Below are 27385 nucleotides of genomic sequence, written 5' to 3'. Positions count from 1 at the left end.
TATATTGTAAAACCAGCACTATTGGATTTAATCACATTTTTTATTTTTTATTCTATTTATTTATTTACTACTGAGATGATATATTTTGATCAACCTTAGTAATGCGGTGGATAAGTTAATATTATCGCAGTATAGATTAATTAGCAGCATTTATATATATATATTATCAACACGGTAATATTAGAGCGCGGTCAAAAATCCATTATTTCCATGTAATTTACATCTTATGAGGGTGAGAAAAATTCCGGCGATCTAATATACTGTATCTTAGACTCCAGTGGCTCACAGGTTCATTCAAATAATAATTGTTGCAGACCATGTACACTCGTTCATGGAAATGGTATTCCCGGATGACAGCTGCCTCTTTCAGCAGGATAATGCACCCTACTTGGTCTCCGAATCTGAAGAAGTGTGTGTGCACGAAACGCGTTAGGGGGAGCCTAGGACGTCGTGACGTCATTCCGCCAGGACCACGTGGAGGCCCGGCGGCCATCTTAGTTCCTGGACGGTCAGTCTGCTATACCTGACGCTGTTGTTCATGCTGCTAACGCTATCATTTGCTTAGTCATTGTATACCTCACCTTGCTATGAATTAATAAATTGTGGCTTAAAACTACTACACTACGGGCACACTCCTTGAACTCCTTTGAGGAGCTATATCTTTTTAGAGCCTTGCTGCAATCCAGTTTCCGGTCCACTGCAACCAGAGAGGGAGCACCTGTAAACAGGCATCTCTACCCATCCATCCCTTAACGGGGTCTCTGGCCATCTGGATCCACCTACTTTCTTTGAGGGCTCATATCCTTGCTACCTGGAGAGAGAACCATTCTATGTTCCAGTCCTGTCCTTTACCTGTGAAGGGATTCACTGTTGATATACACACTGCGTAATTTTGTTACGCTTCTTTTCTTACCTTACCACAAGGAGCACCACCATTGGATTGAAGTCATATTTCACGATACCATATAGACTGTCACTTTTTTATAATTGTATACTATTTGTGACTTTTTATTAATATATTTTACTTTGCTTTATTGACTAGCGCTGCACATATAGTATAGGATAATGCACCCTGCTACACTGCAAAAATGGTTCAAGAATGGTCTGTGGAACACAACAAGTTTAAGATGTTGACTTGGCCTTCAAATTGTCTAGATCTCACTCCAGTCAGGCGTCCAGTCCATGGAGGCCCAACCTGACAACTTACAGGAATTAAAGGATACTGTTGAAATAAATGGTGTATTTTTACACAAGGTACATTTTGATTATTTAGAATGACTGAGGTGTCAATTCAGTCTCAAGAGGGATATTATTTGCAATGGTATGTGAAAATGTTATAAAGAGATGATGGTACCTGCCTCCATGGCACGTTGGCCATGTTACAGTCATAATGAGGCTGATTTACAGTCTACAATTTAGATGGCTATGAGAGGGGAGAGGTGGAAAATTTCTAATGGACAAAAGTCTGACCAATATTGCTTCATCCACCGTATGAGAAAAGTTTGGTATTTTTCCATTTCATTATCCAGTCTCCAGTCATTAGTTTGCACTCTTCTCATTCACACATCTAAATGTCAGTTATTCAATATACCTCATCATTTTGTTCTACTGCCTGTCATATGCCAATAGGAACATCGGCACATGAGTGAACTAATCAATTCTGCAACATAAAATGACACACAGGCAGCTGTCTTGTTTATACGGTTTAAAAGGCTGAAAATGTATCCTATGGGCCCTGCAGGGTGGAAAGTCACAGGAATCGTCCCTCTGCTAAGGTACTAGAAATGATATTGACTTAAAGTAGATATAAACTCAGTAACTAATATATCTTATGTAAGCTTTAACATGTTAATGTAACCTCAAAACTTGTTTCCACTTTTTTCCAGTCTTTTTAAAACTTCATAAAGCTCCTTGTTCGGGGACTCCCTGTTATAGGGTGACAATTGTTCATATGATGATTTTAGTTTTTGGATATGTATAATAATAAACTTTGTAATTTTTTATTAGTTTCAGTCAGGGGCGGACTGACAACTCATGGGGCCCCCAGGCAATAGGGGATCATGGGGCCCCTGTGTCCTTGCCCAAACTCAAAAAAGCCTTTGAAAAAGGTACCAGTGGCATCTCATGGGGCCCCCTACTGACCCCGGGCAGTGTCTGAGTTTCCAAATGGTCAGTCCGCCCCTGGTTTCAGTATTTTTGAACTTCTTATTGAGAGGACTACACCTTGAAAATCCCATACTAAATTTCTTTGGTACTTTTTTGTTTCTGTTTCAACTTTCTCTACCTAAGAAAACTCAAAGCAAATTTTTTTAACTATACCAAATAGCATCAAAAATATTCTTCAGTAATTGCAGGTGTCACATTCGCTCCTACAAATGAGTAATATGTGCAATGGTTCAATTACTGTACTGTGGAAAAATTCCCATTGCCTAACATGATTTTCTTGGAGGCGTTAGTCTGTTGCGTGCAGGGACGGACTGACCATTTGAAAACTCGGGCACTGCCCGAGGGCCTGGGGTCAGTAGGGGGCCCCATGAGATGCCCCTGGTACCTTTTTCATAGGCTTTTTTAAGTTTGGGCAAGGACACAGGGGCCCCATGATCCCCTATTGCCCGGGGGCCCCATGAGTTGTCAGTTCGCCCCTGGTTGCGTGGCCAAATCCACTAAGCGCAATGGGGTTGATTTACTAAAAGCAAGTAAACTGTTCACTTTGCAAGGGAAGTTGCATTTTGCAAAGGGAATTTCCCCCCACAGCTTAGTGAATGTGCTGAGATTTCACTTTGCAAAAAATAGTCAATCATATGCTAGGAAAATATAAAAAGCAGCATTTCTGGACATGATTGGATGATGGAAGACATAGTTACATAGTTGGCAAGGATGAATAAAGACACCAGTCCATCTAGTTCAGCCTGAGCGTGTCTGCGTATGTGTGTTTGCCTCATTCGCTAAGCTCTGGGGAAAGTTCCCATGCAAAGTGCAGCTTCCTTTGCAAGGTGAACGGCTTATTTTCCTTTAGTAAACCCTTTTGTATCAACAGATTTCTACCTGAGCAAAAGATCTGATTTAATCCACCAATTAAGTGAACAACAGGATAGTCCTATTCAGGGGTGGACTGACCATTTGGAAACTCGGGCACTGCCCGAGGGCCCGGGGTCAGTAGGGGGCCCCATGAGTTGCCCCTGGTACCTTTTCCATAGGCTTTTTTGAGTTTGGGCAAGGACACAGGGGCCCCATGATCCCCTATTGCCCAGGGGCCACATGAGTTGTCAGTCCGCCCCTGGTCCTATTCTTCTCTATCCTTATAGAAGTTTGTTCCAGAAAAACAAAATAGCCAGATCATACCCTATGGGAGATAAGCAAGGATTGTTCCCTATCTTCTTTAATAAAAGAGTTTATTAAAATGGGCTGTCTATATTTTCATTAATCAGACAAGAGAAATTTTTAAAGAGGATCTAAATGGAAGGATTGAAAATTTGCTGATAAACGGGCCACCTAGAAATGTTAACTGTGCCTAAGCAGTAACTTGAAAATTTTAAAGTACAACTTCCAGATCAAAGACTTATCATCTAAGATAATACTTATGCCTATCCACAAATCATCTCTTCTCTACTACATGGTAGATCAAACCCCTCAGGAACCGGAGTCCTCACAGCAACTCAACTATAAACAATCAAAAACAAGATCTGTCCTCTGGACGTCTAGTGGTCCAATTCCTAATATGACAACCAATAAATATGAATTGCTGGAGCATAAATCCCATGAAAAGATTTTTTTATTTATAGAAAATTAAAACCAAATACTATGGCACAATAAAATATTCTAGATGGTTGAAAAGCGGGTTACTGAGACATACTCCATGTATACTCGTATCAGCTTAATAGAGCAACCCGCATAAAGAACCCATATTATCAAACGGGAAATAGATTTGGGGGTGGAGATTGATCAGGACAAACAGAAGAAAATATTTAGATTAATTCACGAGAATGTATCTATGAGAGAGGTGGAAATTAATTACAAGTGCTTGACAAGATGGCATATTACACCGGAAGTGGAAAATAAGATGAATGGTGAGAAGTCATTGTGGTGTTGGAGAGGATGTGGTGAGAGAGGCACGGTATATCATATATGGTGGGGATGCCCAAAAATTCAAGTGTTCTGGAAGGAGATAGTGAATTTAATTAGGAGGATAACTGAAACTGATGTTGGTTTGGATCCAGAGACTTGTCTCTTTCATTGTACAGAGTATTCTGTGAACAAATATAAGGAGACGGGTATTTGGTATTATCTGAACGCAGCAAAGGGGTTGATACCTAAGTTCTGGTGGAAAATAGAAGTGCCGAGGGAGGAGGATTGGATGGAGAGAGTTGACCAGATCTGTAGGATGGAAAAAATCATTTATATGCAAGAAGACAGGATGGGACCATACTATTTGAGATGGGGCAAATGGGAGGAGTTTAAGTTAAAGTTGAAACAGAAGTAGACAGAGTGTATAGCAAAAATATCTCTCTTTCTTCTAACTGGTAGTGGTGAAAATATTGTAGGGTAGGTGACGGGAAGGGAGGTGGGAGGGATGGGATAGGAGGGAGTGGGAAAGGAGATTAGTAAGGAATAAAAGGTATTCGTTGGTTTTATGTGATTATAAGTGTAATATGTATTTATTTGAAAAATTTAATAAATATTAAAAAAAAAAAAAAAAAGAAAAGAACCCATATTATCAATGTATATAAATGATCAACCTCAACTAATATAATGAGTCATAAGCAGGTGCTGTGTACTTATAACCTGAACCTCACAGGTACCCCAGTGCCTGTCCCCCTTCCATTTACATGCTGCCCATGTGCATGTCTAAGTTTATTTGTTAAACTCTAAATTAAAGGGCATAGGATGAAAAGACCCACCTACAGATATGCCCCCATAAAGTAGTGGGAAATAGATCTTCTAAAATTGGACATGCAAAGTTGACTATTTGGATAACAGCTTCTTCTGAAAGGATGACTATTCCAAGGGCTACTGCTCCATAATAAACTGTACGACAAAACATTGTTCTTGCTCACAGGAATATAGGGAGTCCCGCATATATATACAGGTTGGCCAATGGCCATATATTCATGGATGAAACCACTGTAACCACTTCAATGTACAAACAAAAAAAACCCTGTAAGCAGTGCATTGCTCCCTCACCTTTAGAGCTGTTGCTACAGGGGGTGTACATCCACAAACAGATCAAGGACACTCATGGTGAAACTGGGTTTTAAGTGGCCTTCATGAATAGCAGGTTCATCCTCAAATCTGTTGCATACACCTTTTTATATATAATTTTTTATTTATGCTGATGGGCTTATAACACCTAAAGAGTTCTGGGTGGTAAGAGGGCCAGTCCCCTAACAGCTAACAAAAGGCAAAACATGTATGGTCTCCGGGACAGTAAATGATGCTGAAAGTGTCAAAAAAATTACTTTGAAAGACGATATTGCTCTTGTATCTGGAATATACTTCGAAGGATAGCTCAGATAAAAAAGGGACAATATTGGAAATACCCTGCTAAATTTTCTTTGTGGCCTGTAGTTGGGATTTAACCCTTGTCTTAAATTTCCACTGAAATACAGTTGTGTTCTTCATGTGCCTAGGCACTCCTGTACCTGGAGCCTCATAGCTGTATATTTGCAATCTGAGATAAAGCACTGCTGCTTCTGACTGTTAGTCTCAGGAGATTTGGAATGAGATTTGGTGAAGTCTTTGTTGTTGTGCTGCTCACTGTTGTCCTTGCTGGAGGGGAAGTTGTACCTGAGGACCTGCAGTGCAAAGATCTCCCTGCTTCTGCTTTATTAAATATGCAGATTTTTGCTTCCTTTACCTCTCTTGCTGCTTCTTGGTTATTACTCCATTATCTTAAACTTTTTAGCAAAGAATATTTAGGATATAAACACACCTTTGCCACATTCCAAATTAATCAATCATGAAAAATTAAACTGAAAAAATGATCACCTACTGGAGCTTTTTTCACCCTAACTTTTTCTTTGTATAAGCTTTTAAAGTAGATCTAGCATTATAATTTTTATTTTACATTTCTTTTCCCTATGGGATGCAGCACCCTCCCAGTTGGGCTGCGAGGTAAATTTAGTTTTTGCCTCCTTCTGTAATCAGGGGAGCGGTGGTTGTTTGGTTTGGTCTGTTCAGGGCTTCACAGGCTGGGAGTTTGATTGCTTCCACCTGCAAGGTGAAGGTTCTGGAGCATAATGAGGGAGAATTCAAATGACCAGCCTAAATATTGAGAAGAGCCTCGCCAATCCCTGGGAAGATGCGCCCAGATGGTGGTTGGAATGTTGTTAAATAGTCTAGAGCCCTGAGGAAGTTGTCTTATTTTCCTCCTCAGGGAATGTATCTGTGAGCTGAGGGGAGGGGAGCTGCTTGCCCATGAAGCCCTTTGGACTGGATGCTGGACTACTCTACAAGAGGCTGCACCTATGAATTGATTTTGTTTCAGGATCCTGTAAGTAGAGCCCCATTTCTGTGCTAAAGCCACTTCATGGTCCTCAGCCCTGCACCTATAGACTGTTCCAGTCTACCTTTACCTGTGCTACAGCGGCTTCATGGACCCCAGCCATGAACCTATAGACCAGGGGTATTGAATTAAAATTCACAAAGGTCACTAAAATTTTCATCCAGCAGAGGTCCAAGTCTTTTGTTTGTGCTATGACTCAGATCCTTCATATCCCACCCCCTTACATTACAGTTTCCCGTTTACATCAGTATCATCAGTTCTCCCCTTTACATCACAGCCCTCTTCACATCACAGACCCCCCTTTACACCACAGCACCCCATTTTACATCACAGAGCCTTCACTTTACATCACAGCACCCCCTTTGCATTACAGTGCCCCCCTTTACATCACAGTACCCCCTTTAAAATATAGCCTCCCTTTACATTACAGCACCCTCTTTACCGCACACCACTCCCCTTTGCAATATAGCCCTCCTCTATATCACAGCCCCTCCTTTACCTTAATATCCTCTGTCCTCCCTTCACATAACAGCCCCTCTCCTTACATCACAGACCTCACAGACCTCCCCCTTTTACATCAGTGTTCTCAGTCCCCACCTCACATTACAGCCCCCCTCCCCTTCACATCAGTGTCCTCTTTCACCCCTTCACATCACACCCCTCTTTCTTGCACCCCAGTCCCCTTCTTTGCACCCCAGTCCTCTTCACAGCCCCCATACTTGCACGCCAGTTGCCTTCACAGCCCCCCTTACTTGCACCCCAGTCCTTTTCACAGTCGTTTTAGCCATTTGTAAGTGGAATGCATCCCACCGAGCAGCAATATAAAGGGACCCTTCTCCAAATGACCATCAAGATAAATGGCCCTTCTCTACTGGCCAATAATGAAAGGGAGCACTTTACTGACTGCCAATGCAAGGGAGCACTACAATATTCATTGTCTGCATTTCTTTTTTGTCCATTTTTTACATCATCATCATTATTGTCATTATTATGGCATTCATAATTTTATTATTATTTTTTTAAATAATGTATTAACAAGGGTTCCTTGAGACCTAAAAGTTATTTTAGGGGCCCTCCTTATTACAAAAGTTGAGAAAGGCTGGTCTTAGGGCAAAAATGGTGATTTGCCTTTTGCCCTTGCTTTCCTTTTTTGGGCACTTTTTCCACAATACAGGTCCTCTGGCAGGGGCGGACTGACAACTCATGGGGCCCCTGGGCAATAGGGGATCATGGGGCCCCTGTGTCCTCGCCCACACTCAAACCACACCCAAAAAAGCCTATGAAAGGTACCAGGAGCATCTCATGGGGCCCCCTACTGACCCCGGGCCCTCGGGCACTGCCCGAGTTCCCAAATGGTCAGTCCGCCCCTGTCCTCTGGTAGAGGATCCAAGCCTGCCTGCAGCGAGAGCTAAAAGTGTTTAATGTTCTACTCTATATTGATCGTGAGTGTATATGTAAACCTTTTTTTGAAGATTGGAATATATGTAACTGAGGGACAATCAAGCATGTCTTGTAATGTGATTGATTCAACTTTATTGGTTTATATCAGCAATAATCAACCCCAGGATCCCTTTCAACTTTTCAGAGGCTAGTGTTGAAAGGCTGATGTCCGTGTTTGCCAGCTGCACAAAATGCAAAAAAAATCAGGACAAGATGTTCCTTTTCTGAGAGACACTTAGATAAATTTAGAGTCAGAGGGAATTAGTGTCTCATGTGCATCTCATAGCCGAATTGTATCCATTGTATTAAAGTGGAGCTAGACTCAAACATTTGGCCCTTTTCCTGCTGGAGTCCTTTTTTAATTTTTTTCACACAGGTTAAAATGCACAATTTATTCCTTAAGATTACCCTAAAACGTCATATATTTTTTGAAAGCAGCCTAGACCATGAAGAATAAAATGATGGCAGCTGCAATTTTTTTATGTCACACAATTACTGCGCTACTGTTCATCAAATCAACTTTCAGTCATACAAGCTGCTCTAATCAGGGGCGAACTGACCATTTGGAAACTTGGGCACTGCCTGAGGTCCCGGGGTCAGTAGGGGGCCCCATGAGATGCCCCTGGTACCTTTTTCATAGGCTTTTTTGAGTTTGGGCAAGGGCACAGGGGCCCCATGATCCCATATTGCCCGGGGGCCCCATGAGTTGTCAGTCCACCCCTGGCTCTAATATTACGGTAGTTTTAGTGCACCAAAACACAACATAATACACAATTTTGGGGTTAAATGAAAAAGATGAGCTTGCAACGAGTAAACAGATACAAAATACGTAAAGCCTCAAAAATGCAACCTCCTGTAAAAAACTACAGTGCCAAAAATTGTCCATAGGCAATGCTTTAAAATAAAAACCTTCATGGGCTTCATAGGGAAGATCAGCAAGCAGCTGTTCCCTGACTTTCATCCTGACAACCACCATGTGGTCCTGCCCCCTACCTGGAGAGACAGGTAAGCCTAGGACCCATATGGGGGGGGGGGATGAAGAAGTACCCCATCTACTACAGGCCAGTAGCCTGCAGAGAAAAGGTATACAAAGCCCCTGCTGCTTTAGTGGCCAAGAATTTCTTCATATGCTGCAGTTGCTACCAATATATTAATTATGTCTGTGGCAGTGAAAAGATTTAGGATCCTTTAAAAGCAGACCTTTGTTAAAGCCCCACAACTTTTTCTTCCACCCCTAACCCATGCTACTAGGCTTTGTGAAGCCAGATATACCCACATAAATCCCCCTCCAGATCCCTTGCTGCTGCCATTTTGGGGCAAGGGAGGCTGCAAATCCAGAGGTATAATGCAGCCAGGAATTGATGGCCCCCTCCATTCCCCACTACTGGCTTCAGTGCTTTTCTGGATCCCGAGTGAACCCTGGTTGATTTACATCTAATAGGAAGTGTCTACATCATGCAGGCACTGATGTGGACACATAAGGAAAGACCTAATCAAGTGAACAAAAGAGAAGTAGACTTGAGGCTGCAGAGTCACGTGACTAATGCTTACGGTACATAAAAAGGGCATTCAAATTAGGATTTTTTTTTTAATTCAACGATCAGATAGAGAGGGTGGGAGGGAGAACTGTCATGGGATGACATTTATCCTGGAGGGGAGCTTTAAAAAAAGATAATAGGGCAATATTAGTGGCCTTAGCAGGCTAGTGCTTACTGTGGCAGGTAGTAGCAGGCCAAGTCATCAAGTGCCCCTGTGCAAGACTGATTTTTGCCCCCCCCATTAAATTATTGGTCAAATAAAAACACTTATTTACAACATGCCTATTGAGAGCTCAATAGAGGTGAGCTGTACCCAGGTCTGCAAGACAGTCTCTGCTTTACCTGTAGGTCTGCTTTATAATAAGTACCCCTTGGCATGAATGCACCTATTCTCAGACACCCCAATATAAATCTTAACAGAATCCCTTATGCCTTTTCATAATTCCTATGTAGAATAATGTATTATATCATTTATTATTTGCAAAACTCTAAACTGTTTTATTGGGTTTAATTTAAAAAGCAAACATAGCCCCCTGAGCCCATCAGAGATAGCACCTGGAAAACTTGTGTCAGTGACTTAGGAGCCAGCATCTAACGGCAAAATGATTTCCATCTCCTTCTGAACTATATATGCCTCTGTGATCTGTAATTCCCATTCAGCCATTGTTGATTTTTATGTGAAACACCAAAAGTGGGTCACAGCTTTAGGCTTCTCTGAGCAAATGGAGAGAGCGAGGAAAGAAGAGAGAGGAAAAGAAGAAGAAGAGAGAAAGACCAGGGGGGAGGAGGAGAAAGAATATGTGTGATAGAAGCAGAGAAAGAAACACAGAGAGACGAAGAGGAAGAGGAGAGGAAAAGAGACCAAGAGGAGAGGAAAAAGACGAAGATGAGGGATTCAGAGGAGAAAGGAAGAGGAGAGGGAAAACAGACCAGGAAGGGGGGAGAGAGAGGCAAAGATGAGGTATGGAAAGATGAGAGGAAGAAGATGAGGAATGTAGAGGAGAGAGAAAGAGGAAGATGAGGGATAGAGACGAGAGGAAGAAGAGAGGGAAAAAGGACCAGGAGGAGAAGAGACAGAAGAAGATGAAGGATGGAGAAGATACAGAGGAAGATAAAGGATGGAGAAGAGACAGAGTAAGATGCAGGATGGAGAAGAGAGAGGGGAATAGGAAGGATGGAGAAAAGATGGGGAAGATGAAGGATGGAGAAGATACAGAGGAAGATGAGGAATGGAGAAGAGAGAGAGGAAGATGAAGGATGAAGAAGAGACAGAGGACGTTGAAGGATGGAGAAGATACAGAGGAAGATGAGGGATGGAGCAGAGGTAGAAGAAGATAAAGGATGAAGAGGAGAGAGAGGAAGATGAGGGATGGAAATGAGAGAGAGGAAGGTGAGGGATGGAGAGAATATAGAGAAAGATGAGTGATGGAGAGGAGAAAGATGTGAAAAAGAGAGGCAGGAAGATGAAACATGGACAGGAGAGAAAGGACGATGAGTGTTGGAGAGGAGAGCAAGAGAAGAAGATGAGGGGTGGAGAGAGAAGCAAGAGAGAAAGCTAAGAGATGGAAAGGAGAGAGAGAGGGAGCTAAGGAATGGAGAGGAGAGGGGAATATGAAGGAAGAGGTGAAAGTAAAGGGAAGAGAAGAGACAGACAAGAGATATGAATAGAAAAATATTGATGGACAAGAGATAGAGATAGAAAGGAGAGATACTGAGAGGGAGAGAGGGGAAAGGAGGGATGGAGAAGAGAGAGAGGAAGATGAAGGTAAAAGAAGAGACAGAGGATGTTGAAGGATGGAGAAGATACAGAGGAAGATGAGGGATGGAGCAGATGTAGAAGAAGATAAAGGATGGAGAGGAGAGAGAGGAAGATGAGGGATGGAAATGAGAGTGAGGAAGGTGAGGGATGGAGAGAATATAGAGAAAGATGAGCGATGGAGAGGAGAAATAGAAAGATCTGAAAAAGAGAGACAGGAAGATGAAACATGGACAGGAGAGAAAGGACGATGAGTGTTGGAGAGGAGAGCAAGAGAAGAAGATGAGGGATGGAGAGAGAAGCAAGAGAGAAAGCTAAGAGATGGAAAGGAGAGAGAGAGGGAGCTAAGGAATGGAGAGGAGAGGGGAATATGAAGGAAGAGGTGAAAGTAAAGGGAAGAGAAGAGGTAGACAGGAGATATGAATAGAAAAATATTGATGGACAAGAGATAGGGATAGAAAGGAGAGATACTGAGAGGGAGAGAGGGGATAGGAGGGATGGAGAAGAGAGAGAGGAAGATGAAGGATGAAGAAGAGACAGAGGATGTTGAAGGATGGAGAAGATACAGAGGAAGATGAGGGATGGAGCAGATGTAGAAGAAGATAAAGGATGGAGAGGAGAGAGAGGAAGATGAGGGATGGAAATGAGAGAGAGGAAGGTGAGGGATGGAGAGAATATAGAGAAAGATGAGCGATGGAGAGGAGAGCAAGAGAAGAAGATGAGGGATGGAGAGAGAAGCAAGAGAGAAAGCTAAGAGATGGAAAGGAGAGAGAGAGGGAGCTAAGGAATGGAGAGGAGAGGGGAATATGAAGGAAGAGGTGAAAGTAAAGGGAAGAGAAGAGGTAGACAGAAGATATGAATAGAAAAATAATGATGGACAAGAGATAGGGATAGAAAGAAGAGATACTGAGAGGGAGAGAGGGGATAGGAGGGATGGAGGAGAGAGATAAAGAGAAAGATGAGAAATGGAGAAGGGAATCTGGAAGAAGAGGATTAAAGTGGAGAGAGAGCAAGGAAGGGAATGGAAGGAGAGAGATAAGAAAGAAGAAATGAGGGATGGATAGAGGGAAAGGAAAAGGAAGATGAGGGATGGAGTAGAGAGACAAAGAGGGGGAAAAGAGGAGTCAAAAGAAAGATGGAGAGGAAGGGGAGGGATAGAGATTAGAATAAAAGGAAAAGATAAAGCATGGGAAGGGTAGAAAGGGGGGAAGAAGAGGGAAGAGAAGGAGAAACAACATGGTAAAGTGGAGGAAGTAAATGAGGAAATAGACAAAAAGAAATAGTTCACAAGATGGGGGGAGGGGGGGGAGACAATGAGGTCTAACAAGAGAAAGAAAAGTTATTTTGGCTTGTTACAGAACATATAAATCTTTTTATTATGCATTTTATAATATCAGACCTCCAGCAGCCCTAGAAACATTCATAATATCTACATGTAACTTCCTCTTAGTCAATAAATAGATAATCATCCCACACATTGGCCTCCAATACAAATCTCTCTTCTATCAGAGGATGGGGTGGGGGGGAGGGGGGAACAAGAGCTGCCATCCTTGTCGCAGCCAGCAATTAATGAATGGTGACTCAAGCCTATGGTGTGTTTGAGCAATCACAGGATCACACTGAATAATGAGGTGCAAGAGCAGCCGGAAGGATTGGAATTAAATGGAGGGGGGGGAGGGTACGGCATACATAACTTTCTTTTCACTAATTCCTACCCTGGATTGATAGATCCATAAAAAAAAAAAGAATGACTTAAACACAAATCCCACACAAGCTATTTTGTAATTGAAACTTTTTGAAAACAATGTTTGTATCCGAGCCACTTATGAGAACTGCCACATTTTTAAATTCCTTTTCGCAACCATGGGAAAAACGTACGTTTACACGCAGGATTACCCATAACCCCCATCCCCTGCTCCTGTAATTGGCTCATTGATTCTCACAATGGTCAGAAATGAAGGGTCAAGGTGAAATCAGCCTCTATAATATCCCTGGCAATGTCTTTATGTTTACTGCAGTAAGAGCTTCAACTCTCTATCATTCAAGTGTACTGCATGTAGGGACAAAACATTTTTTTTTTGTTTTGGAAAGATTTTTTGCAAAAAAGAGATAAGCGAAAATCTTTCAATGGGGACAAATGTCCTAGGGACCACTGTTTAATGCTCTGGTGCCCAACATGAGGCTTTGGCCTGCATGTGGCCCTTTGGCACTTTTTGTGCAGCCCTTGGGGCCCCTGCAGACACTAATCTGTGTCTCCCTATTGCCCTGTTATCACAATGATTTCTAGCAGCCTCATGTAATACAGGCAGGTGTTTTACTACAAGAATTAAGAGACCAATGATACAGTAGAGTAAAATTGGCCAGCCGCAGGACAATTTTTTATGAGCAAGGTTAGGCCTAAATTTACTAGAGACAAAGAGCAAAGTTTTACTACAATAATTAAATACTGCAGAGGATACAGCATGGTAAAACTGTCCGGCAGCAAGACAGTTTTAACCAGAAATAATAGTCCTAATCAGGGGTGGACTGACAACTCATGGGGCCCCCGGGCAATAGGGGATCATGGGGTCCCTGTGTCCTTGCCCAAACTCAAAAAAGCCTTGTTAAAAAGGTACCATTGGCATCTCATGGGGCCCCCTACTGACCCCGGGCCCTCAGGCAGTGTCCAAGTTTCCAAATGGTCAGTCCGCCCCTGACTGTATGTCTCCAGTCTGTGACGGTCTCTTTCCCAGCGCAGGAGAAAAGTGTTTGCTATTATGTTCACAGTCTCTGACCATCATTCACATTTGTATTATGTCCCTACTCTCTAACCATCCCCTCTATTATGTCCACACTCTCTGACCATCCCCTGTATTTTGTTCACAGCCTTTTATCATCTGATTTATTATAACCACAGTCTCTGACCATTTCTTGCCCCATGTTCGCAGTCTCTGACCATCTTTTGTACCATGTTCTCAGTCTCTCACCGCCACTTGTATTAAGCCCACACTCTCTGACCATCTATTGTATTATGTTCACAGTAGCTTACCATCACTTGTATTATGTCCACAGTCTCTGACCATCTATTGTATTATGTCCACAGTCTCTGACCATCTATTGCACTGGTGTCAAACTGGCGGCCCTCCAGCTGTTGCAAAGCTACAAGTCCCATCGAATACTAACCACAGCTTACAAAGCCATCCACAACACTGCCCCTAGCTACATCACCAACCTCATCCAGAGATACCGCCCAAATCGCCCACTCCGCTCCTCCCATGCTATCCTCCTCTCTAGCTCCCTCATCACCTCTTCCCACGCTCGCCTCCAGGACTTCTCCAGAGCCTCTCCCATCCTCTGGAACTCCCTACCACAGCATGTCTGGTCAGCCCCCACCCTGTCTGCCTTTAGGCGATCTTTGAAAACTCACTTCTTCAGGGAAGTCTACCCCACCTCCACCTAAGAACTGTACTTGAATCACCTCCGCCAGATCATCCCCCGCAGTTATCACCTTTTGTATCACCTCCCCCTTCCTTTAGATTGTAAGCTCCACGAGCCGGGCCCTCCTATTCCTTCTGTACTGAAATGTATTGTAATTGTACTGTCTCCCTTATATTGTAAAGTGCTGAGCAAACTGTTGCCGCTATGTAAATCCTGTATAATAATAATAATGCCTCTGCCTTTGGGAGTCATGATTGTAACTGTCAATCTTGCAATGCCTCATGGGAAGCTGGAGGGCTGCCAGTTTGACACCTGTGATCTATTGTATCATGTCCTTGAATTATGTCTGCAATCTCTGACCATCTCTTGTATTATGTCCACAGTCTCTGATCATCTCTTTTATCATATTCACAGTCTCTGACCATCTCCTGTACCATGTCCACAGTCTCTGACCATCTCCTGTACCAACCTACTCTCATCTTTTTTATCAAGTCTGCAGTCTCTGGCCATCTCTTGTATCACTGCCCATAGTCTTTGACTATATCCTGTTAAAGTGGGGCAAAAAAGTATTTAGTCAGCCACCAATTGTGCAAGTTCTCCCACTTACAAAGATGAGAGAGGCCTGTAATTGGCATCATAGGTAGACCTCAACTATGAGAGACAAAATGAGAGAAAAAATCCAGACAATCACATTGGCTGATTTGGAAAGAATTTATTTGCAAATTATGGTGGAAAATAAGTATTTGGTCAATATCAAAAGTTCATCTCAATACTTTGTTATATATCCTTTGTTGGCAATGACAGAGGTCAGACGTTTCCTGTAAGTCTTCACAAGGTTGGCACACACTGTTGCTGGTATGTTGGCCCATCCTCCATGCAGATCTCCTCTAGAGCAGTGATGTTTTGGGGCTGTCGCTGGGCAACACGGACTTTCAACTCCCTCCAAAGGTTTTCTATGGGGTTGAGATCTGGAGACTGGCTAGGCCACTCCAGGACCTTGAAATGCTTCTTACCAAGCCACTCCTTCATTGCCCGGGCGGTATGTTTGGGATCATTGTCATGTTGGAAGACCCAGCCACGTTTCATCTTCAATGCCCTTGCTGATGGAAGGAGGTTTGCACTCAAAATCTCACGATACATGGCCCCATTCATTCTGTCCTGTACATGGATCAGTCGTCCTGGTCCCTTTGCGGAGAAACAGCCCCAAAGCATGATGTTGCCACCCCCATGCTTCACAGTAGGTATGGTGTTCTTTGGATGCAACTCAGCATTCTCTCTCCTCCAAACATGACAAGTTGTGTTTCTACCAAACAGTTCTATTTTGGTTTCATCTGACCATATGACATTCTCCCAATCCTCTTCTGGATCATCCAAATGCTCTCTAGCAAACTTCAGACGGGCCCGGACATGTACTGGCTTAAGCAGGGGGACACGTCTGGCACTGCAGGGTCTGAGTCCCTGGCGGCGTAGTGTGTTACTGATGGTAGCCTTTGTTACGTTGGTCCCAGCTCTCTGCAGGTCATTCACTAGGTCCCCCAGTGTGGTCCTGGGATTTTTGCTCACCGTTCTTGTGATCATTTTGACCACACGGGGTGAGATCTTGCGTGGAGCCCCAGATCGAGGGAGATTATCAGTGGTCTTGTATGTCTTCCATTTTCTAATTATTGCTCCCACAGTTGATTTGTTCACACCAAGCTGCTTGCCTATTGCAGATTCAGTCTTCCCAGCCTGGTGCAGGTCTACAATTTTGTTTCTGGTGTCCTTCGACAGCTCTTTGGTCTTCACCATAGTGGAGTTTGTTGTGTGACTGTTTGAGGTTGTGGACAGGTGTCTTTTATACTGATAACAAGTTCAAACAGGTGCCATTGATACAGGTAATGAGTGCAGGACAGAGGAGCCTCTTAAAGAAGAAGGTACAGGTCTGGGAGAGCCAGAAATCTTGCTTGTTTGTAGGTGACCAAATACTTATTTTCCACCATAATTTGCAAATAAATTCTTTCCAAATCAGCCAATGTGATTGGATTTTTTTTTCTCATTTTGTCTCTCATAGTTGAGGTCTACCTATGATACCAATTACAGGCCTCTCTCATCTTTTTAAGTGGGAGAACTTGCACAATTGGTGGCTGACTAAATACTTTTTTGCCCCACTGTATGTGTCTGCTCTCTCTGCATCATGCAGATGTATGGGGAAGCCTGCAGATGTGCTACAGAACTGTGAGGACCTTTAGAATTAGCACCTTTTTATGCTAACTGCTTCTTTTTAAAGGGATGATTCATATTGCTTCAACCTCTATGCATATGTGTTGTGGCAAAGAGGATGGACTTTAACACCCACATGCTACACAAATGTATCCACGAGCGGCAGAGCTTTCTGTACTAAGAGCGTGCACTCCCAGCACAGTGACCAGGCTGTCAAAGACAACTCTTGGTCCGTACTAATGATCGGGAGTTGGTGGGACCGGCTCTTGATCATATTACCACTTTGACAGCCAATCACAGTGGTCAGGGGCAGTGGTGTATTTAAGCTTCGTGCTGCCCTAGGCAACACCAAAATCAGCCACCCAACACCACAGAAAGAGCCTGACACCAATCAACACCACCACCCCCCTGTGAAGAAAGCCTGATATTGACCAACACCCCTGCCCCCCCACCTGAGAGAGCTTTCCACTACCACCGCCCCCCATACACTGGCCACCCCCCCATCAAGAGAGAGAAGACACTCACCTTCACAGATCTAGACATAACTGGGAAAGAGAGTTGGGCTCTGCATACACTATCAAGCAGCCCACAGCCTCTCTCGGATCCCATCTGGTCCCCATGCTGCATGCGTCCCTTCTTCATTCTCTTCTTCCGAGGGGCAGTGAAAATGCCGCCCTAGGCAAATGCCTTGTTTGCCTTGTGATAAATACACACCTGGTCACGGGATTGGCTAAACTTTCCACACAGGCGTAAAGACCTTATTAAAGGGATGCGGTGGGAAGGGGTTAGGGGACCAGTCTGCTCAAAAGTGATGCAGCTTGGTGGACTTAGTTAGCCCCTGCCTTAGATAAACAAACATTGCGATAATTATTGACTCTGGTCGTGTCACATGGAAATTTTGGGTGTTTCCAGCTCAACTTTGTTTGTTTCATCATATCAAATAAATATAAAATCCTATGCTATGCGTTGAACCTTGCTCCAAAACTCTTTACCCATGAGCCCTGGTAAAGCACTCCACAATCTGAATCCAGATGGTCTTACAAAGCATCAGAACACCTCATGACATGCAGTATGTCCTGAGAGACACAAAACAGACCATTGTGAAGCATGGTTGCCTGATGCACCCAAGTTATCCAAGGTTAAATCCATTGTCCATTGGACTCCCGGATAATATGACTAAATTTAGAGGATAAGTTCACCTTTCATAAAATGTTACATGTTACACCCATATTCAGGGTAAATATAAAGCACCAGCTCCCATTTCCCTACTTTGACAGCTAGTGGAGGAACTTCTCCCCCCCCCACCAGCTGTCAAATTTTTAAAAAAACATGGCCGTTCGGGGCTTTGCCTGCTCAGCAAGGTCACTCCTCTCTGAATGAGAAACTAGTCTTAGCAGCTATCGGCTTGTCGTTCTCAATGTACTACACTGTGGAGCGCCGTGGTAGTTAATTGATTCTACTTATACATATATCTGCTTGCTTGATTATCCCATACGGGTAAGCAGGTATACTGACAGATCTGCTGGAGACCTGCATGTCACCAGCGATCGCTGGTGCAAATGCTTTACGGGCTTCTGTAGCAAAAAAAACTAACGAATGCACAGTTTTTACCTGCAAAAAAATGTGCATTTATTATTTTTTATCATAGGTTGGACATATCCTTTAAGGTCATTTGGGATCCATGGATTCCTCATGGAATTGAACCATCTATGGCTGAAGAGGTCTTACACCCCCCGAAAGCTCCAAGGCAGACAACCCCACCCAACCCCACCAAGCCCAAGCTAACCGTACTTCCTATTTTCCATTCTAATTCTTTTTTTCCTGCTACCTCACCCATTGAAAGTGATGTATCCACCATGATGACTTGCCAATATAACAAAGTTTCATAATGTACAATGTTGTACTATAATTATAGTCTTCACATTATGACCAGCTTTCAGATATGAACATCATGTTCTTTAACCCTTTAACTCTTTCACTACCAGAGCCATCTTTGCATTTTTTTAACACATGTTTGGCATACACTGTATGGCCAAGCGTAAGTGGAAATTATTAAGACCAGTGAATGCCACTGTTAATGCTATACCCTGCAATACTTTACACCAGCCATTCTCAATCAGGGTTTTTTAGAATTCTAAAGTTCACTAGAGGTTTCTAGGGGTCCCTCAAGCTATGGCTGATTAACCTCCCATATGATGGTACCTGCATAGTCCCAAACCAATGCACCAGCAGCACCAATGGTCATTATAGCTGTCTGTAAAAAAAAGTATTCTGAATACCACTGTAAGAAGGGTATTTTTCCCACTGATCACCAATGTAAGAAGCATTCTTCCCACTGACCATCAGTGTAAAGGATATTCTTCCCACTGATCACCAATGTAAGAAGCATTCTTCCCACTGATCACCAATGTAAGAAGCATTCTTCCCACTGATCACCAATGTAAGAAGCATTCTTCCCACTGATCACCAATTGTAAGAAGAATTCTTCCCACTGACCATCCATGTAAGGGGTATTCTTCCCACTGATCACCAATGTAAGAAGCATTCTTCCCACTGACCACCAATGTAAGAAGCATTCTTCCCACTGACCATCAGTGTAAAGGATATTCTTCCCACTGATCACCAATGTAAGAAGCATTCTTCCCACTGATCACCAATGTAAGAAGCATTCTTCCCACTGACCATCAGTGTAAAGGGTATTCTTCCCACTGATCACCAATGTAAGAAGCATTCTTCCCACTGACCATCAATGTAAGAAGCATTCTTCCCACTGACCATCCATGTAAGGGGTATTCTTCCCACTGACCATCCATGTAAGGGGTATTCTTCCCACTGATCACCAATGTAAGAAGCATTCTTCCCACTGACCATCAATGTAAGGAGCATTATTCCCACTGATCATTAATGTAAGGGGGGTCCTTCCCATTGACTACCAGTGTAGGAAGCATTCTTCCCACTGACCACCATTGTAAGGGGCATTCTTCCCAATGATCACCAATGTAGGGGGCATACTTCTCACTGACCTTTAATATGAGCAGCATTTTTGCCATTGACCTCCAGTACATTGCATCTATGTCCCTATCCTGAGTCCCCTCTTACAACAAAGTCCACCTTAGGAGTCTCCCCTTACATCACAATCCTCATCAGTGACCCCATCAGAGTCCCCTCACTCCCCGGCTGAGCTACTTTGGTCACCATTCAGGCAGCACCCAGAGGTCCCATCCTTCTGTGGGGAACCCAAGTCTCAGTAATGTTGATTGTGTTTATTCTAGGGCCAGTATTATGCTTAATGGCACCAATCACGTCACAGATCTAGTGTAAAAAAATGAAGCAAGTGTCAGACGATTGGGATGATGTCTAGAGAGTCAAATGCAAAAATCTGACCAGTGGAGCCAAAGAGATATATATAAGAAATGAAACAATAATGTAATTCAAGCTGACCTCCAACCTTCTCCTTCAGTCTTGCACATTTGTACCGGCTCCTCTCCTGGACTGCAATGGCTTACTCTGATTTTCTACGCACTGTGAGCTTCTTACGATGTGCATAAGAAGCTGCAGCAAGTCAGATAGAACAAACCTCGTTTCCTGTCTGGAGGACATCCAACATCATCTAGCCATCTTCCTCTTGATTCTCCATTGTCTATCAATCAGTGAACTATTCTTTCTCTATATCTACACCTGACTCTAATCTGAAAGAAGCACATAGCTGGGTACAGTTAAATAGAAACCACATATTTGTTTTATGTCACACTTGCACTTCTACAAGAAAGGGCTGACCCTTTAAAAGATAGTTTGTCATTGGCTTCTAAAGGGAGCTCACCTTTTACCACGTAAGTGTATTCTGCACCATCTACCTGAACCAACTATTTCCTAATACAATGTTTTCATGAATCCTATAGAAGACTCATGCTGCTAATGTACAGATAACAACGTCACAATACACGGACTGCAGACCCTGATTTGTGACTTCTAATAGACATCAAACCCATATCTGTGACCTCTAATACACATCAGACCACGATTTGTGACCTCTAATAAATATCAGATGAAGACCTGAGATCTCTAATAGACATCGGATGAATACCTGAGACCTCTGATAGACATCAGATGAAGATCTATGACCTCTAATACACAATTTAAGAAGATCTGTGACCTCTAGTAGATATCAGAAGAAGACCTGTGACTTCTAATAGACATCAGATGAAGATCTGTGACTTCCAATAGACATCAAACCTAGATCTGTGACCTGTAATAAACATCAGATGAAGATCCGTGACCTCTTATAGACATCAGAAGGGAATCATTGACCTCTAATAGATATCATATGCAGATCTTGTGACCTCTAACAAACATTGGATGAAGATCTGTTACCTTAAAAGACATCAGACGAAGACCTGAGACCTATAGCAGACATCAGAAAAAGATATGTGACCTCTAATAGACATCAGAAGATCTGTGACCTGTAATAGATATCACATGCAGATCTTGAGACCTCTATTAGACATCAGAAGAAGATCCATGACCTCTAATAGACATCAGATGATCTGTGACCTTTAATAAATATTAGAAGGGAATCTGTGACCTCTAATAGATTCCAGATGCAGATCGTGTAACCTCGAATGAACATCAGATGAAGATCTATGACTTGTAATAAACATCAGAAGAAGATCTGTAACCTCTAATAGACATCAGACAAAGATATTTGACCTCTAATAGACATCAGATGAAGGTCTGTGACTTCTAACAGACATCAGAAGATCTGTGACCTCTAATGGACATCGAAAAAAGATCTGTGACCTCTAATAGACATCAGAAGTAGATCTATGACCTCTAATAGACATCAAACCCAGATCTGTGATCTCTATTAGACATCAGACCCAGATATCTGATCTCTAATAGACATCAGTCCCATATTTGTGACCTCTAAAAGATATCAAATGAAGATATTTGACCTCTAATAGATATGATATGAAGACCTGTGACCTGTAATAGGCATCGGATGAATACCTGAGACCTCTGATAGACATCAGATGAAGATCTATGACCTCTAATAAACATCAAAAGAAGATCTGTGACCTCTAATAGACATCATACACAGATATTTGACCTCTAATAGACATCAAATGAAGGTCTGTGACTTCTACCTGACATCAGAAGATCTGTGACCTCTAATAGACATCAGAAGAAGATCTGTGATCTCTAATAGACATCAGAAGAAGATCTATGACCTCTAATAGACATCAGACCCAGATCTGTGATCTCTATTAGACATCAGAAGAAGATCTATGACCTCTAATAGACATCAGATCCAGATCTGTGATCTCCATTGGACATCAGACCCAGATATCTGACCTCTAATAGACATCAGTCCCAGATTTGTGACCACTAAAAGATATCAGATGAAGATCTTTGAGCTCCAATAGATATGAGACGAAGACCTGTGACCTGTAATAGACATTACGAAGATCTGTCATCCACAGGGAGAACAAGGAGACCGACTGATCCAAGCAATCAGGTCATGAAGGGGTTAACTGACAGATACAGATTTCTAATATACAGTTATTGGGACACAGACATGTCTAATACACAGACATCATGGTTTATGTATCTTTGAATGTATAGACATTAGGATGAAGATATCTGCAATATATAGACATCTATAATACAGAGATGTCAGTACATGGACCTCTATTTTATACAGATATCAGGATACAGTCCTCTCTAATATACAGATATCAGGATACAGACCTCTCTAATACACAGACCTTTCTAATACATTGACATCAGGATGCAGACATCCCTTATTCACAGGTAGCCAGGTTCTTAGTTGACCTGAGGGAGCACCTATGAAGACACTGCGCTGCAGCTGCTTTGTGTGCCTAAACAAGACTCTTATGTTGGCTTTCAATGCCATTCAGCATCCATCCAGCAGAGGGAGCTGGTGGGCATGAAGGACTTGAGAGGCTTTGATGCAGGCTGCACTGGACTGTGGGAAATATAGTCTGAGAAAAGGATCTTGCATAAGAGTAATTGGACTGATGGACTACAATTCCCAGGTGTAGACTCTTAACAGGAGGGGAAAGTAGCAGTTTTTCCTGGGCTATAGAGGAGAGAACCTTCTCTTGCTGAAGGGGACTGGAAAGTGCATATATTCGCTACTGTGTGCTCATTCACTGATTGTACTCTGAGCACACCTGTGTGTGCATTCACCAGTAGCAAACCAAAGATTGGCGTGCTGAGGACCAGGTTCCTGAGGACCGGAGTGCCCTGATGGCAGAGCCAGAAGGGTTGCAGGCAGGCGAGTGTCCAGATTGAGGTTTGCTGTGTTTCCAGGACTGGTGAGTGGCTGTTGCTGTGTTAGCAGATCAGGAAAAAGGGAGACTGCCTATCTAGCCAGTAGTCCAAAATCACTGCATGCAGAGCTTTAAAGGGATGGTACCAATGTGCACCACCTTAAAGCCTTGGCCCCGCCGATTAGCCGATTAAAGGTTACAAGTCAGGATCCAACACCTCAAAGGGACCATGAACTGAATTAATAGTAGCCAGGGTTCCTCTCTCAAAATACATATATACAGTATATGTAGATAGAATGATATATACGGAATGCACCCTGAGACATTTATTGACCATTGGATGCAAAGGGGCTACCGAGGGACTATTTATCATTAATAATATTGTGCCTTGCTAATGCTGTCCATTGTTGGATTATCTTGCTTAGCGGTATAGTGCTTTACACTGAGCCACTATAACATTGTCATTACCTCATTCAGCTTACTGTGAGTGAAGCCTTTCTTCCACTTGTATACTGTATACCTGTATATTGTATGTGTGCATTGCTATTTACTTTTGTCCTGTGACAATATAGGTTCTTTACTTACAATGAAGAAGCCTGGTGCTTATTTCCTAATGCCCTAATATAGGGGTGTGCAGGATACTAATACTTGTCCTTACATATAGCATCTCATTACCTGACCAGGTGTGTCAGAGGGACCAGGTTCTTCACAGAATCGAGGCCAAAAACAGAGAACTCGTTATACCAAGCGGGGGTAAGTGCTGCTCACAGACATTAGATAACAGACCTCTTTAATACACAGATAGGAGGATACAGACCTCTCTAATACACAGCCATCAGGATATAGACCTCTCTAATACACAGATAGGAGGATACAGACCTCTCTAATACACAGCCATCAGGATACAGACCTCTCTAATACACAGCCATCAGGATACAGACCTATCTAAAACACAGCCATCAGGATACAGACCTCTCTAATACACAGCCATCAGGATACAGACCTCTCTAATACACAGCCATCAGGATATAGACCTCTCTAATACACAGATAGGAGGATACAGACCTCTCTAATACACAGCCATCAGGATACAGACCTCTCTAATACACAGCCATCAGGATACAGACCTCTCTAATACACAGCCATCAGGATACAGACCTCTCTAATACACAGCCATCAGGATACAGACCTCTCTAATACACAGCCATCAGGATACAGACCTCTCTAATACACAGCCATCAGGATATAGACCTCTCTAATACACAGATAGGAGGATACAGACCTCTCTAATACACAGCCATCAGGATACAGACCTCTCTAATACACAGCCATCAGGATACAGACCTCTCTAATACACAGCCATCAGGATACAGACCTCTCTAATACACAGCCATCAGGATACAGACCTCTCTAATACACAGCCATCCGGATACAGACCTCTCTAATACACAGCCATCCGGATACAGACCTCCATAATACACATACATCAGGATGCAGCACTCTCTCATATACAGATATCAGGATACAGACCTATCTAATATAAAGATATTGGGATATAAACCTCTCTAATACATATATATCAGGATACAGACGTCTCAAATTTACAGATATCAGGATACAGACATCTCTAATATACAGAGATCTCTAATATACAGATATCAGGGTAAGACCTTCTTAATACACCAATATGACAATACAGACCTCTCTAATATACAGATATCAGGATGCAGACTCCTCTAATATACAGAAATCTAACATGCAGACCTCTTCAATATACAGATATGAGGATAAAGACCTCTCTAATATAAAGATGTGAGGATACAGACTTCTCTAATACACAGATACCTGATATCTGTGTATTAGAGAGGTCTGTATCCCCATATCTTTATATTATATCCAGACCTCTCTAATATACAGATATCAGGATACAGATCTCTCTAAAATAGAGATACCAGGATACAAATCTCTAACATACAGATATCAGGATACAGACTCCTCTAATGTACAGATCTATCTAATATGCAGATCTCTCCAATATAGAGATATGAGGATACAGATCTCTGTAATATACAGATACCAGGGTAAGACCTTCTTAATACACAAATATGATGATACAGACCTCTCTACTATACAGATATTAGAATACAGACTCCTCTAATACACAGACCTATCTGATATACAGAAATGAGGATACAGATCTCTCTAATATACAGATATGAGGATGCAGATCTCTCTAATATACAGATATGAGGATGCAGATCTCTCTAATATACATACCTGTCTAATATACAGATATGAGGATGCAGATCTCTCTAATATACATACCTGTCTAATATACAGATATGAGGATGCAGATCTCTCTAATATACAGAAATGAGGATGCAGATCTCTCTAATATACAGATATGAGGATACAGATCTCTCTAATATACAGATATGAGGATGCAGATCTCTCTAATATACATACCTGTCTAATATACAGATATGAGGATGCAGATCTCTCTAATATACAGATATGAAGATACAGATCTCTCTAATATACAGATATGAGGATGCAGACCTCTCTAATATACAGAAATGAGGATGCAGACCTCTCTAATATACATACCTGTCTAATATACAGATATGAAGATGCAGATCTCTCTAATATACAGACCTCTCTAATACACAGATACGAGGAGACAAGTTTTTTTTTCAGTCCTCAGGGCTCAGCAGGTCCTGTGTTCCCATCTGCAGCCCCCACATCTCTGATAATTAATAAGTTTTTATCTTCTGATCTCTTCTCCCGGGACTCTATAAAGGGAATATTAGCGCTCCCCGAGGACCGGACCGAGAAAGACGCCTCTGATGTACAGACATGTCTTATGTACAGACATCACGACACAGACATGTCTTATGTACAGACATCACGACACAGACGTATCTTATATACAGACATCACGACACAGAATTCAGGTCAAAGGCACAGTGCTCAGGCATTGTCTTATACACAGGCATCTCTAATACACAGATATCAGAACACAGACATTTTCCAAAAATGAGAACATAGCCATCCCCTGTCCTTTAAGGCGCTGACATTTGTTAGGCAGGAATTAGGACACCGCACAATCCTAATACACAGATATCAGGACCCCCCCTTCCTAATAGACAGGTATGATCATCTCCCATTCATTCGGTCATGCTCAGTGTACCGTTACGCCGGCGGTCGCTGTCCTTGGTATTCTCTGTGCCTCTCTGTTCCTCTGTCTACCTATATCTGTGCCCTCCCTCCCCTTCTGAAATCCCTCTCTCTTGCTCCCCTCCCCCTTTATGGAATAAAGAACTACCAGCATCCCCCCTCCCTTCTCTCCGCACTCACCCCCCCACCCCCCCTCCTTCCATCGCTCCCACCTCCAGCTATTCACCAGCTTCCCCGGGAGGGGTGGGCACACACATGGGCACAGGGATAGGGAGAGAAGCTGGGCTGACAGTGATGCTGAAGAATGGGAAGGCTCAGGGTAAAGGGGGGGTGGTAAAGGGGGGGTGGGGGGGTGCGCGTTCCCTGGGTGACAACACGTGCCAGACCCTTGCCAACCCACGCAATAAAAGGGAGGCTTGTACCAAGCACCTAGAGATGGGACAGCATTACCCGGGTGGGCACAGGCTCCTTGCCTTCTATAGTCCATGTACGAGGGGCGAAAATCAAGGGGGGGGCACAGACCGAGAAGTGCAATTTAAATTCAGAATTCAGCAGCTCCCGGATGTATGTGTGAGGTCTGGTACAAAGGAGATAAAAGAGGGGGGGGGTTTGCCTGGTATCGCAGATGCCCTCCAAGTGCCCCCTAAATGAATGCATTGAGCCTAAGAGCTCAGCACAAAGGGGCGCTTAAAGCTGAAGTTTAATCTGCTCATATTTTGCCTTCCCTGGTTCTTCCTTTCTGAAATTAAACTGAAATTTAAAAAAAAAAAAATGAAACCTTATTTTAGCAGCACTGACATCATCACTGAGCCTCTGTGCTTTTCTATGCAGTGCATGCAGATCATGGCTGGCGGGAGGAGCTGGACATAGCTTCCTGAAAACATCACAGCTCCCGGCTTCAGTACTCCTCTTAAGAGCTGCCAGTCCTGAAGCAAACAGTGGGCTGGTACTTGGGAGGAGTTATGCAAATATCAAAATACTATGATTTATTATTTATATAGCGCTGTCAATTTACACAGCACTTTACATATATATTGTACATTCACATCAGTCCCTAACCCTC

General features: G+C 42.8%; 1 protein-coding gene across 3 annotated transcripts in view; it reads right to left on the bottom strand.

The window, feature by feature from the left end:
• NAT16 (N-acetyltransferase 16 (putative)) overlaps positions 1-26441 on the bottom strand; it is a 40675-nt gene extending 14234 nt beyond the window's left edge. For 2 of the 3 annotated variants that reach the window (XR_016308600.1, XM_089663248.1), the window contains exon 1: positions 26336-26441. The gene's annotated coding sequence lies outside the window, so the exon portion shown is untranslated. Of the gene's footprint in view, positions 1-25752; positions 25772-26335 lie in introns of those variants that run through there. The other variant, XM_089663249.1, reaches the window with a different exon arrangement.
• Positions 26442-27385: the final 944 nt, after the last annotated feature.

This window comes from Staurois parvus, unplaced genomic scaffold, assembly GCF_062004578.1.
Source record: "Staurois parvus isolate SC_StPar_1 unplaced genomic scaffold, SC_StPar_1.0 ptg001642l, whole genome shotgun sequence".
Taxonomy (NCBI): Eukaryota; Metazoa; Chordata; class Amphibia; order Anura; family Ranidae; genus Staurois; species Staurois parvus.
The sequence above is the reverse complement of the archived record's forward strand: the minus strand, read 5'-3'. Positions and strand labels throughout refer to the sequence as shown.